This window comes from Macaca mulatta, chromosome 15 (assembly GCF_049350105.2).
Source record: "Macaca mulatta isolate MMU2019108-1 chromosome 15, T2T-MMU8v2.0, whole genome shotgun sequence".
NCBI classification, from domain to species: domain Eukaryota; kingdom Metazoa; phylum Chordata; class Mammalia; order Primates; family Cercopithecidae; genus Macaca; species Macaca mulatta.
This window is the reverse complement of record NC_133420.1, coordinates 67,309,497-67,325,424: the sequence shown is the minus strand read 5'-3', so window position 1 is coordinate 67,325,424 and position 15,928 is coordinate 67,309,497.

Sequence of the window (15,928 nt, the reverse complement as noted above, 5' to 3'; positions counted from 1 at the left end):
TTTCCCCCATCCTCCAGGTGCTGTTTCTCATCATAAGACCATAATATTAAGTCTGAATGTGAGTCTTTTCTATCACTAAGTAGTCGCGCATTTTATCTATATCTTATCTGTCTCTCAATTTAAACATAATTAAAAGATAGAACACTGTGAACTAGGTAGCCCAAGATGACAGGGGAAGACCCAGAAAGGAAAAGCACAGGGAAGAGATGCACCAGGCAGAATGAAAGATCAGAGATAATAAGGCCACAGCTGCTCCAGCAGATGTCTTCCTGATGTTATTCACCATTGAGTAAATTTCTGCTGTTATCCCCAAAAACAAACAATTTCTTCCTCAAAAATCTAATTCCTGAAATATATGGCTTATGTTTCATGTTTTCTATGGGGACACTCCTTCTCAATGTCCTGGATGATTCAGCACCCTACAGGGTCCCCTCGACTTTTCCCACCCACCTCCTATTCTGAGTTTCAGGAGATCATTTGACTCATTATTACATCAATTTGAAATAATATTTAAGCACAGTCTAAACCAAATCTTGTTTTAATTCGTTTTATTGTCGTTGCTGTTTTTTTCCCCAAACCACTCCTGGAAACCTTCAAACTTACCCAGTTTCCTTGCTGGCTACTTAATTAAGAAGTTGGAGGAACCCAAATTGAATCCCTTATACTACTCCCACCTTTATCCCTGTCTAGACTGAGACTCTTCTCGATTTCTCATATCTTAGAGGAAGAATTTGCTTATTTATTTTCACTTTGATTCTAAGCCTCTCTTCTTTACACTGCGTAATCCTGATGAGCTCTCATAGTCTTTCAGCCTCTGTTATATTAATATTTAAGACAATCTTTGTCATTAGAGCAAATCACAATGTGTCACTACTCTCTTCAAACATCCTGATAGCCTTTTATGGTCTGAAGAAAAGTCTCAAATCGTCATCGTGGTGTGTAGAACTCACCATACACAAGTTCCATTCGGTTTTGTTTTTTTTTTTTCCAATTTCAACATCTACTACGTATTTGCTCCTTTCTGTGTTATCAGACAACTTTCCATACCCTAACCATTCCACGAGTACCCACACTTCCATGCTTGTGCTCACGATTTTTCCCTTCGGCTTTATATCCCTTCACCAACCATCTCTCAAGGCTCAACTCAAAATTACCTTTCAGGTGCTTTCCATGGTTTTCCAGGCTGCAATTAATCCTTTTGTCTGTAAATGTTATGCTGCTTCTAGATAAGTTATAAGATTTATTACATTCAGATTTATATTTACCTGGCTTCTCTTTAGTAATGATAACTGAATTACAGTTATCATTACTTAAGTAAAGCATTTTTATTTACCCAACTCTGTCTCTCTCACACTCTTTCTCCATGAAACTATAGCTCCTTGATGTTTGAAAGCAAGTGTTAGCAATCAGCTTTCCCAGGGTGCACAGGACAATGGTTTGATTATAAACCTGCGTTTTCAAGGAAACTTGAGGGACTTTGAATGATGGACAACCCCCTATCAGATATCATCAGCCTGAAACATCCTTATCTTGGCATTAAATTAGAAGAAACCCCAGACCCTGAGTACCAGAATTGTTAGAATCACAGTCTCAGTAAAGAACCAACTCCTGATCACTTCTCTAAAGGAAAGCTCTAGAAGTCTACACACTCTGCAGTCACTTTCAGTTCTATCCAAGTATAGACTTAGAACTCTAGAAAACAATAGGAACAGTCTTCAGCCAGGTAAAGCCTAAAACCAGCAAAGAACAGGGAGAGTGAGGGATTGTCAGAGAAATTTGTATTTGTCTTATTTAACCTTCAAGGGACAGAATTTATTGTATGAAACTCAGGAGCACCTGAAGACAAAGTTTACCTAGAAGACTAGTGGGGTATTCAGCATTTTGGAATCTCTATTTTCAGAACAGCACGTGGTTAATTAACTCCAACACTACTAACACTTCTTACCCATAAATTTAAGCATGTTCTAGAACAGAAGCAAGGTTTCTGAACACAAGTGTTTTCTCAAGACTTTGCTGTTAATTTTGTAGAGTTATGAATGTGTTTAGGGTCCAGTTAATTTCTGACTCTACCAAAAATTTCTAATAATGAATAATTATGCTATGTGATTTGAACTTTTTAGGGGAAATAGCTATATAAATGTACTGGAACTATTAAAATATTTCGAACAGCAAACAATCACTATTTTAGGTTCAAGCAATAGTACTATACCATTAATAAATTTACTCTACAATGTGCAAGTCAAAATAGGTGTGTTAATTCTCCAAGGATTCCACCTAGAGTAGTAGATGCTGGTAGATGGTTTCACCCTTTCTATAGTTAAAATAATAGAATTACAGTTATCATTCCTAAAGTAAAACATTTTTATTTACCCAATGTAGAACATATTTCTCATCTCTAATATCTGAATTCATGATTGTCAAAGAAAAGTTACCCATCTAACATTTGACCGTGCTGAAATTTCTTGAAACTAAAAATAGGCAGTGCCTTTGTTATAAACTTGATGTATAAGGTACCCCAAACAAGATGTTCATTCTTGGGCCTTTGTACTTACTATAGTTTCAAATTGTAACCACATTGTTCTGATGTTGGCTAATATCTGTCCTCAACTACAATCTTACTTCTCACACAGGAGAATCCTTTCTTATGACTTTCTGCTCATAAAATTTCAAAAACATTTAGTGTCCTTATATATGCCTGAAATTTTTCATAAAATACATTTTAAGACATAGACAAAGTTGAGTAAAACATTATTTATAAAGTGGATTCAAGAATATAAAAGTATATTACAGTTTCTGAGAAAACACTTAATGTCTCTATCATAAAATTACATGTATGTAGCCCATAATAATGTTCTTTTTGCCAAAGTTTTACCAAATCAAGCATATTATTAAACAAAAACTACTTTAGATCTTAGTTCATGATGACAAATTATTTTCATCAAATATTGTTTATTACAATATATGATTATGAAATACATTTAGTCTCAATATTTTATTTTTCATAGTCTTTAATTACACTGTGTATCAAAACTTGAACCCTTTCTGTTTTTATACTGTGGTTATCTCGTTATTATAAATATTCTTAAATGATTTTACTTTTATATCTATAATAAAAAGCAATGCAAATTGTAAAATGCAATATCTAACTTGGTGAGCTTAGGGGAAATAGCTAGTAATTTGCTTGCTAAGTGAAGCAAAACAGTAAATGATTTATTATCAGATTTTATATTGTATTGAGAATCTGTGCCATAAATCTTACTATATTTGAATTATAATGGTGGACAAATCACTTTCTATGACTTCTCTATCATAGTAAAGGAACTGTGATTATCCTTCATTGATTCAAGAATGATATCTATTTGTCACTTATGACATGACAGAGCTGAGTTATATTAGGATATAATAAGCTCCTTCTAACCATTTTGAATGTTGGCATCAGGAGAATTTTAAAAAAATGAAAAAGAAAAATACCAGTCAATAGTAAGGACAGTGATAAGAAGCTTGAAGGACTTTTTAAAAAAACATAAAGTAGAGTAATATATTGTGATTCTTTCAGAGTTCACATCAAATGTATTTGTGTGTTTGTATAATAATTATGTTAAATCTGCAGGTCTTAAGATGAAAAAAACTAAAGAGTGCACTCCGAAGTATAAATTAGATGTACATTCATGGAAAAGATAGACCCTCTTTGTGGATGAGAATTTTAAATGTTATAAAGATGCCAATTTACCTAAAAATAATTTAAACATTTAAAGAGTAATAAATTTTCAAGCAAATATTTTGAGTTAACAATTATTTAGAAACATTTCAGTAAAAATAAATATTTTAGACTAGCTAGAATTTTTTTTTAAATAAAAGATGTTGACTTTCTCTGTCAGGTAATGACTATACTATAAAACTATAATTATAATAGTTTAGTCCTGGAAATAAGAACAAGGCAACAGATCAACAGAGCGGAATGAAAGAACTCCAATCTGCTATACCAGAATCTATTCATATTTCTATCTTATTTCTCTATAATCAACTACTATTAATCTTATTTAGAATTGAAGTGAAACCCCGTGCCAAACATTTGGAAAATAGTATTATTCAATAAATACTAGAACTGTTTAGCTCTGCAGAAGAAAAAATCGTACCTCTGTAAAAAGAAAAAATCATTTGTTAAATAGTAATTTGTGGAAAAATAAACCACAAGAATTGTTGAAGACTCTATAACTTAAAGGGGAGCAATTTCTAAATTCAAGCACAGTTGAAGAAATAATATAAAAGAGTTATTCTGAATATTAAAATATTCAGTATAGCAAAAACACCTCAAGAAGACAAAGAAGAAGATGAGAAAATACTTGTAGGGTTAAAAGTTCATTGCCCTAATGTAGAAATGCTTATGCAAATTGATAAAAAGATGGCTAAAACGCCAATAGATAAATTGCAAAGTAGTTGAAAATAAAAAAAGAACTAAAAGTTAAAAATATTCATGGCTAAGGATATGTTCAACTTGTAATAATGAAAAACTAATTAAAATGACAATGTTAAGCTATACTTTAAGGAAACTAACCTATTTCATAGTTGAAAAAAGATGGAAGAAAATCTGTATTTTCAGCAAGGGTTCTAGGTGATTCCATGAAGCTGTGTACTTTGTTTAGACACTGTTATACTCACAATAACTCCCCACCTATTTTGCATTATATATTCAGTAAACATCAATGAGGGCTTACTATGTTTCAGGCACTGTTCTACATGTGGGAAAAGCAACAAACAAAATACGCAAGGATCCCTTCACAGAAAGGTAATGAAGGGGAGTACACTAGGAGAAATAGAGGAGCTTTGAGAGTGTTAAAAAACAAATGACTTTTGGGGAAAGACTAGAAGGAGACGATGGGCCAGTTATCCATGTAGATAACTCGGGAAAGAGCATGCCAGGTAGAGGGCACAGGAAGTCCCAAAGCCTTGAAGCCGTCACTATGTTTTTGTAGTTTCCCAGGTGATTTGAATCTGCAGCCAGGATTAAGAGCCATGAGGGTAATGTTTTCAAGAGAGTGCTCTTAGGCTCTACTACAAGCTAAAAATACCTGGGAGAGAATGCAAAATAGTAGATAGAAAAAAAATTTCTCTGAATCTTTCCCCAATTCAATAAAATCAGAACTGATTTTATTTTTCAAATGGACAAGCTAAACACCCAGTGTTACAATCTTTGACATTTCTACCATATCCCCAGTGAAGACATTTTCAAAGTGAGGGAAAATTAAATCAGCATATCTTTACCTTAAGGTTTAGAAAACCTTAGCTGGTGCACTTACCAAGTGAAAATCACAATAATGTAAATTTGGTTCTAAACAAAAAAGAATTATTTGATAAATATATTTGTATTCTATTATCTAATGTATTTTTATACTTAGGACGAATCTTTAGTATTAGTATCAATGGATAGCATATCCTCTCACATACATGTAAGTAAACAACAAGTAAATGTATAGACAGAAAGAAAAGTAGGTTGTTAGTAACAATTACCACCTTTGTTTAAATTAAATGAGCTCTTAATGAACTATCACAGATAAGATATTGGTGTCAATACCAAGTAGAATAATAGACATTATGGTGGGAGGGTGGGAGAGGGGTGAGAGATAAGAAATTAAACTACTGTGTATAATATACACTGTTTGATTGATGGTTACACTGAAAGCCCAGATTTCACCACTAGGCAATATATCCTTGTGACAAAGCTGCACTTTTACCCCCTAAATCTATAAAATTTTTTAAATAAAAAAAGATATTGGTGTCAGAAATGTCTTTAAAGACTTATGCTAACAGCCAAATATAGACATTCCCCTTTCTATGTACACTTTGGATTAAATAACAGACCAGGAGTAAGCCATGACAGATTTTAATAGAGCCTTTCGCTGAAGTCTTTCCTCTAGTTCTAGTCTCTGTCCTAAGCAAAAAAAAGAAGACAATGTATGCTTTGTTAATAGCCTGTTTCACTTCCTAATTAAGAAGGTCACAAGTAACAATACTCCTTATCTCCACAGCCTTTCAACCACAGGTGTATTACATTAATTCCATTTAATTTGTTTAAATCTATAACATATGTCAAAGATAATACAGCATTTTGTATCTATCTTGCAGTTCAGCTGTAAAAGGAATTACTGAAAAGTCACCTTGGTGCTAGGTTTCATTAATTTAATTATGAATTGCTTTTCCATTTACCATTGAGTGGCTAAAATAATGCAACATTGGATGATGTTTTATAGTAATGGAATACCTAATTAAAATCATAATTCAATAAAACATGCTTGTTCTACTATTCTCATTCGAGCCAGTTTTAGTTCACTTGCAAAGTAATAAAAATAAAAATAATACCTGGCATTATTTTCATGACCCTCCAAATATAAGCAGGTACACTGTATACAACAATGGGGGAAAACTTTGTATTACCTAGAAAATCCAATCAGTTTAGTTTATTTAAAACTCAAGTCAAAAGTTCTAATGTTTTTCTGAATGATCCAACTACAATATCTACCTAACTCAAAGATCCTATCTTATACAAGCTCTCTGTTGAAGCTGTTCTCCTTAAATATATGGGTATAAATTAGTGTGAAAATAGTAAAGGTACTAAGAGCGTAGCATCATAGTGTCTTTCTTTTTTCTTTTTTCTTTTTTTTTTTTTAACAGTCTTGCTGTATTGCCCAGGCTGGAGTGCTGTGGTGCTATCTTGGCTTGCTGCAGTCTCCGCCTGCCAGGTTCAAGCGATTCTCCATCCTCAGTAGTTTGAATTATAGTTACCCACCACCATGCCCAGCTAATGTGTGTGTGTGTGTGTGTGTGTGTGTGTGTGTGTGTGTGTGTGTGTGTGTGTGTGTATTTTTAGTAGAGACAGGTTTCACCATGTTGACCAGGCTAGCCTCGAATTCCTGACCTCAAGTGATCTGCTCGCTTCAGCCTCCAAAAGTGCTGGGATTACAGGAGTAAGCCACCATGCCTGGCCAAGCATAGCATCTTAATACTTACCTATATTGCTTCTATTTTTTTGTATCTTTCTTATGGTTGTTTCACCTCTTTGTTATGCAAAATGTAAGAGTAAAAAGTGATTTAGGTTTTCTCTCAGCTGTGCTATTTTCCAGTTTAGAATGACATTTTGGGGAACTATTCTCTGCTTCTGTTTATCACAGTTCTCAAAAGAGGAGTATGCATTTGCTTGCTTCAATTCCTCTTCTTCTACACTCTCTTAAGCACTCCTCAACCAGTCTAATATCTCATAGTTCCCCAAAACTGCTCTGTTCAAGATCATTAGTAAGATCTTTTATGTTAATCTATGGACCATATCTCTGTCCTCATTTTACTTGAAGCCCAACAGCACTTAAAAAAAACTTGTTCTTCTCTTCTCCCTGCTACACTTTCCTTATGTGGCTAGATGGGCTCCTCCGTCCCCTGTGAAGGACTCTGACATGGAGATAATGCAGACCAGTAGAAGGGCTGGGCAGACACTATATAGAAACAGTATGCCCTACAGGCTCCTTGGCTAAATCTCTAGAATTTTTTCAGAACTCATCCACAAATTGAATGGATTTCCTTGATAATCTCAGTCATCCTTCTTAATAACGGAATTTCAAAATCAAAATCAGGGCATCACATTCGTTCATGCTTTAGAAGGCTCTAAAGCCTAGAGGAGAGAGGTCACCAGAACAGGACAGTGAAGATACAGAGAAAAGATACAGAGCAATAGAATGAGAGAGAAGCAATGAGAATTTTGGTACACAGATCCCAGGAAAGTAATCATGTCTATGTAGTGGCCTCCAAACTGGTGTTGTTAGTTTCACATTCTACCCTTTCTCTCTCCTCCTACATACCACTACAAGAAGGGATGTCCCAAAATTCTGCTTTTTACCGTGTATCCTCTCAAAACATATTTTCTATGGCTTATGCACAGAAATTCAAATAACTCTGACGCGATATCCAGGAAATTCCATAACTTCATTTTCCTCATTCATTATTGCAGGAAATATACCTTGAACATCCATTACATGCCTACATTAGGCTAAGCAATGTATAAGGCACAGGGCGTAGATTGCCCATGGACTTTGCTGCAGAGATAGCAATCCCATTACCCTACCTGGATACGCCTGAAGCTAAAGTAAAATATAAGGCAGTTTTAAATTAAATACCAAATCATCTGGACTGCCAATAATCACTACAGAAATCAAGCAAACAAATCTGTATACATTCAAATAGCAAAGTGAATTATCCTAAAGAAATAAGTCAGCTTAACTTTATCATTTATACTTATTATAAACAATGTGACAGTTTTCCTAAAGGCCAGTGATGAGCTGAAATTATTGAGCTCAAATTGTTTTTTGGCTCAGGAGCAAATGAATAATATTTCTTAGAATTTGACTTGGTTTCTATATAAAAGAGAAATTAAAAGATGGAATTCTAATTCCTAGCTGCAATGAATTCTGAAGCTTTCGAGGATTCCAACTAATTGTCTACTACTTAATTTCTGGTGGTCATTATGGAGGGCACAATGATTTTTTTCTATATAGCAAGTTGTATTAGGATATTAAATCAAAAACTTACATTCAACAGCATGATTCTTTTAAATATTAGCACTTCTGTTAAAGATGAGTGGGCTCAACTACAAGAAGGAAAGTTTTAAAGTACAACAAATTCTCTCTGATCCAAGTATGAACACACATATCAGTCTGGAAATCATCATGATTATTTCTTTAATTCTGTGTAAAAATTCTTCCTTACACAATATAAAATATGGGTTATTGATTTGGCCCTGATGGTTTGAATCCATGTTTTAACATACTCAAACTCCAATTTTCTACAGTAATGAGCAAAAAAAATTCTAAGAGAAGTGAAAATAAAAAAATCTTTGCTGAAAATTGAATGTACTATGAATTCACAGTCTAGCCCTTGGGAAGAAAACACCTGCCGACAGGGAATTGGGAAGAATTGCCCTGAAACTTAGAAACTCAAAGACATAGAAATTAGGAGCAAAAGGCAGATCCCAAGGCTTTGGGCAATGAAGAGTTTGCTGGCACTAGAGCAGCCCATTATTCCCAGCTGACATTTAGAGGGGTCAGTGTGCTAAACAGAAGGGGAGGTGAGGAGGAGAATGACAGCTCAAAATAAGTAAGTGCCAGGTGGAGAAGGGAGAGACTGCAGCTGACTCTGGACTTGCCTGAAACCTAAAAATATAAATGTCTTAGGTAGAGCAATGTTTTTCCACATTCTGTGATGCTCCCTCTTGGCCATGCAGGCCACCGCCTCTTCATGCTAACAACTTCGGTGTATTTCCATCTTTCTCCAAACTTCCGTGCACAGAGGCAATTTTTTTTTACAAATATTTAACCATTACATGTAAATGCCAATGGATTCTGATTTTTTCAATCAAGTAGAATGTAAGAATTTAAACTAGGGCAGTTATAACTTTCATGGAATTATAAATCCCATGAATGTTTTCCACTGTTCTAACTCACAAAGTGTACACATTTTTAACCCAGTTTGACATCAAAGCTTTTTTTGAATAGCAAAGCAATGTTACCTGTTGTTGATTACATCTCTGCATGAGCAAAAATGTGTATATATCCTGTGTTTAATTAAAACCCTGCAGTTAAAATATCAGAGTAACTGACAATATTATTCACTAGCCAACTCTAGGTATAGACTTGCCTTTATCTATAATATTTGCACATGCCCTAGATATGTCCAAAGTAACTGTGGTTTAGGAATAATTTTTACAATCTCCTTCCATTTATTTATCCATATGATTCAAATTTTCTAAAGTGAATAGTTAATTTACATTTTTTCAAAAACAGATGTACAGTATAAATACCAGAAGGAAGTCAGCTGTATGTGAAACTATGCTGAGCCATTTCTACAACCTTGAAAATGAGAATCAAATTTGGAAGACTTATGTTACACAACTTTAAGATTTATGATAAAGTTATGGTAATCAATATAATGTTTTATTGGCATAATCATAGACAAATAGATAAATGGAGCATGATGGAGAGTACAAAAATAGACACAAATATATATGAACAATTGCTTTTCAACAAAAGGTACCAAAACAATTGAATGAGGAAAGGGAAGTCTTTGCATAAATGGTGGAGAGCAACTGAATATCCACATGGAAAAACATAAAATTTTACCTCAGCCTCATACCATACATAAAAATGATTTTAAGATGGATCATAAACCTGAACACATGAGCTTAAACTGTAAAGCCTTTAGAATACTTCACAGGAAAATATCATTACACCCTACGATTTCTGAGGAGAAAGAAAGCAAAAAATATAAAGTAGGTTAAAAAGATAGCTGCTTTTATACAAATTTGAAGTTTCTGTTCATTAAAAGACACTGATTATAAATGAAAAATAAGACACAGACTGGGAGAAAATGTTTGGGAAACATAAATCTGGGAAAAATACTTCTTTCTTGAAGGTATAAATAACTCCTCTAAATAAATAACACCAATATTCCCATTTTTAAAATGGGCAAAATGCTCAACACGAACTTCATATATGAAGTTATTAGCCAAATAAACAATTAGTAACAAAAAAGTGCCTAATAACATTAGTCTTGAGGGAAATGCAAATTAAAACCATAACGAGATGCCACTACACATATGCTAGAATGGCTAAAATGTAATATACTAACAGTACCAAATCTTAGCAAGGATACTAATATGTAGCCAGAAGAACACTCAGACATTTCTGGTGAAAATATAACATGATACAATCTCTTTGGACAAAAGTACGATAATTTCTTATCACATTAAACATATTCTTACCTATTAACTCATCCATTCCATTTCTAGACATATAAGTGAAAACATATGTCCACAAAAAGAGTTATACAGGAACGTTTATTAAATTTATTCGTAATACCCCAAACTGGAAATAACAGGAAATTATCAGAACAAGAGAGAATAAACAAACACAGTAGTGGTCTATCCCTACTGTACAGTACTACTTATCAATGAAAAGGGGAAAATATGATACACAAAACAACGAGGTCGAATCTCAGAGGCATTACACTGGGTGAAATAAGCCAGTGCAAGTAAGTGCATACTGCATAATTACATTTAACTGAAGTTCTAGACCAGGCAAAATTAATTGTAGGTAGAAAAAATAAGTGGTTACTTCAGTTGCAGGGAATGGAGATTGACTGACTGGGAAGGGACATAAGGGGACTGTCTAGGATGATGTGCATATTCTGTATCTTGATAGGGTATGGGTTACATTTATGCATTTCAATGAAATTTTACTTTAAAAACTATTAAAAAATAACATGGTGGAAATGGGGATGTAGACAAAACAAGAATAACAAAATCACTAGATAATTGATAAAGCTGGGTGGTGGGTACACTATTTTGTTTGCTTTGTATATGTTTCCATTTTTCTATATAAAAAGTAGAAAAAAAAAAGTCTTGGCAGTTCTTTCACAGAGAAAATTGCATTTACGAAATGAATTGTCTAATCTAATTATATCCAATGCCTGGCAATACACACTGATGGTAAGAGAAAACTGCATTTCAAAAATTGTAATTATTCACATTTCAAAATTTCATGTTCCCTGTTTTAACTGCAAAAAAAACAATGTCTATTAAAAATTAGCTCAGAAAGAAGCACTGCACATTAGACTGTGCTCTGATACCATGACAGCCACTTTCCATGGTGTACCGTGTACTTTGATAAAACGGCCACATTTCAGATGTAGCTGAAAAACTAATTTCGTAGTATAGATTATGATAATACAGAAAAGAAAATCACAGGTAAATATATTTCAACTTTTATAGATCAATATATGAAGTAATAGTAGAATTAGGAAAGAAACTATTTCTGAGATATGTATGACATGAATCAACTCATTTTCAAATTATATTGGAAATATTTTTATTATCTGTATCTTCCTCATAGTTTATAAAGTAAACCACAGAGTTAGATGTTTCAATGAAATAAATACACAAATTTAATTTAAATGAATATTTCTATCCTCGCACATGTTTAGAAATTTTCTTTAACCCTATCATAGTCACCCAGATAGTTTTAAGTTTCTTTTAACCTAATTTTTTAAATTATTTTTTCATATTATTTCTCCCACACATGCTATCCCATTGACTTCTAGAATTTCAGTTGTTATTTCATCATTATAACTTTTGCCCTTATCCTTTAATAATGTTTCCTTTTTAACGAGTTTTATAATGTACCATACTTGATTTTTTGACAATGATTCCTAATTACATAACGTGCTCCTTTATTCTGGATGGTATATATATGCATTCACTTAATAACAGTTTGCTTTGTCTACATTTAATCTTCTATTTCAAATGAGTCTTACCTTGTAAATGTATAGTAATAAAAAATTTTCATAGCCCCTTATTCCATGCTAAATAATTGTTTAAAAGCAGGTCATAATTACACGAGCCTCTTGACTGCACTTTCTTAGTCGGTAGAAATTATACACTCAATGAATCTGAATATAATGTAGCCAATTCACTTTGCTAGCAATCTGAACTAAAGTCCCTAAGCCAAATTCAGTTATGATGATACAATCCACTCTAGGACAAATCCAGCTTCTTATCAAGCTCATCTTTAGACCCAAAGTAACATCCAGAATATATTCCAGAACAAAAATGAACAGAAAAGGGTAGAAAATATTTTTTTCTTCAAAACTGAAACACATTTTGAGATATCACCACCTTACTTCCAAAGCAAAACCACACAAAATCATAATGTGAATTTGTGATAAATGAACCTTGGGATGATTTTAATGTTTAGTCACCAGTGTGTAACTCCCAAATATATCCCTTTTAAAATTTAAACAGCAGTGGTTCATAGTTTTCTACCTTCTATTCTCTATTCTGACTGGTAAATGCAGATAGTCCCTGAAAATCTCAAAATTAGAAAAGGTTTGGAAGCTCTTCAGCTCTCTTATCATGAGGGCATTCCATTTACAATTTTCCCTGTTTCTCCCAACACATTTACTATTGTGTTTGCTTCGCCATCAATTGGCAGGTAAAGGCTTCATAATGAAAATTAACCATTATTCCTGTCCCCTTCCTCATCCTTCTCCACTTCTAATTCTACATAGCAGGGGCAATGACTTTTTTTATTTTTTTTTTATTTCAATAGCTTTGGAAGTACAAGTAGTTTTTGGTTACATGGATTTAAGTTTATGAATTTAAATATTGACTCTATGCTTACATCACACAGCTTTCACACATGAAATTTAAACAAAGTCTTTGGAAATTTCAAGCTGTTGATCTAATTATGCAGAGCTAATGGGTTGTATTTTGACAGTTCCTGTAGGTCTTCTCTTGCAAATACTACACCCAGTCTTGGCCATGTTCACTACTCAAATAAGGTCACCACAAGCATGCTACCCTATGTTTCCTTCGCTAATTCAGTTATCTCGGGGTTCAAACGCTGCTCACATGGAGGTTTTAATTATGAAGATACACTTCAGTCACTAGAGTAGTCATTTTATAGGCAACATGAAAGCACTTATATATAAGCTTGTTTTTAGCATATAAACCTAAGTGTTGAAGAACACTTTTAGTCTACTAATTAAGTTTATCCTTTAGTTCTTATACCAGAGGTTTTAAAGCTATAGGCATCACAATATACAAGTATCCATATTTTGACTGGTAATACAAGTGAGGAAGATTGATCCTTCTCTTTCAACTTTATCATTCTTTTCTCAATTTATCCCTAAGTACAAAAGTCACATACTGATATAAACGCTTCATAATGAAAATTAACCATTACTCCCATCCCCTCATTCATCCTTCTCCACTCCTAATTCAACATTAACAGAGGCAATGACTTTTATATTTTTTTTTATTTCAATAGCTTTATGGATACAAGTGGTTTTTGGTTATATGAATGAATTGTAAAGTGGTGAAGTCTGGGATTTTCATGTACCTGTCACCCAAGTCATGTGAATTGTACCCAATAGGTAGATTTTCATACTTCACTTCCCTCCCTGCTCTGAGTCTCCAATGTCCATTATACTATTCTGTATGCCTTTGTGTGCCCATAGCTTAGCTCCCACTTATAAGTGAGAACATGTAGTATATGTCTTTCCATTCCTGAGTTACTTCACTTAGAATAATGGCCTCCAGTTCCATTCAAGTAGCTGCAAAAGATGTAAATTTCACTTTTATAGCTAAATAGTATTGCATGGTGTATATATATACATATATACATACCACATTTTCTTTATCCTGTCATCAATTAATGGGCACTTAGATTGATTTCATATCTTTGCCATTGTGATTTGTGCTGTAATAAACATATGCTTGCAGGTATCTTTTCAATATAATTACTTCTTTTCCTTTGGACAGATATCCTGTAGTGAGATTACTGGAACAAATGGTAGATCTACTTATAGTTCTTTGAGAAATCTCCATACTATTTTCTATAGAAGTTGTACTAATTTACATACCCACCAGCAATATATAAGCACTCCCTTTTCACCACGTCCATGCCATCAGCTATTGTTTTTTGATTTTTTAATAATGGCCATTCAGGCTGTGGGGTAAGGTGGTATTTTGTGGTTTTAATTTGCATTTCCCTAATGATTAGTGATGTCGAGCATCTGTTCATATGTTTTCTGGCCATTTGTATATCTTCTTTTGAGAAATGTCTGTTCGTGTCATTTGTGCAAACTTTTTAATGGGATTATTTGGTGGGGTTTTTTTGTTTGTTTGTTTTTTGATGGAGACTCACTCTGTCACCCAGGCTGAAGTGCAATGCACGATCTCAGCTCACTGCAACCTTCACCTCCCGAGTTCAAGGGATTCTTCCACTTTAGCCTCAGAGTAACTGAGATTACAGGCTTGCGCCACCACACCTGGCTAATTTTTGTATTTTTGGTAGACACAGGGTTTCACAATGTTGTTCAGGCTGGTCTCGTACTCCTGACCTCAAATGATCCACCCACCTCGGCCTCCCAAAGTGCTGGGATTACAGGCATGAGCCACCTCACCCAGCTGGATTATTTGGTCTTTATTCTTGCTTATTTGTTTGAGTTCCTTGTAGAATATGGACATTAGTCTTTTGTCCGATACATAGTTAACAAATACTTTTTCCCATTCTGTGGGATGCCTGTTTACTCTGATGACCCAAAGCTAGCTGAAGAAAAGAAGTAACAAAGATTAGAGAAGAAGTAAATGAAATTAAAACCAAAAACGATAGCACAAAAGATCAATGAAACTAAAAGTTGGTTTTTTGAAAAGATAAACAAAGTTCATAGACCACTAGCTACATTAAACAAGAAATGACAAAAGATTCAAATAAGCTTAATAAAAACGACCATGAAGACATTACAGCTGACACTACAGAAATACAAAAGATCATCTGAGACTACCATGAACACCTCTATGCAGACAAACTAGAAAATCTAGAGGAAATGGATACATTCCTGAAGACATAAAACGCCCCCCCCCCCAGCTTAAATCAAAAAGAAATAGAAACTTCTCACAAAAAAAGAAATAGAAATCCCAAACCGACCAATAACAAGTAGTGAGATTGAATCCATAATAATTTTAAAATCTGCCAACTAAAAACAAAGCACAAGACCAGACACATTCAAAGCCAAATTCTGCTATACACTCAGAGAATTGGTACCAATCCTACTGAAACTATTCCAGAACACTGAGAAGAAGGGAACTCCCTACCCAAACTCATTCTACAAAGCCAGTATCACCCTGATACAAGGAAAGAACATAACATTTAAAAAAAAAAAAGAAAGAAAACTACACACCAATATACCTGATGAACATAAATGCAAAAATCTTCAACAAAATACTAGCAAAATGAATCCAACAGCATATCAAAAAATTTACAATGGTCAAGTGGGTTTTATCCCAGGGATGCAGGGATGGATCAACACATGCAAGTCAATAAATTTGATT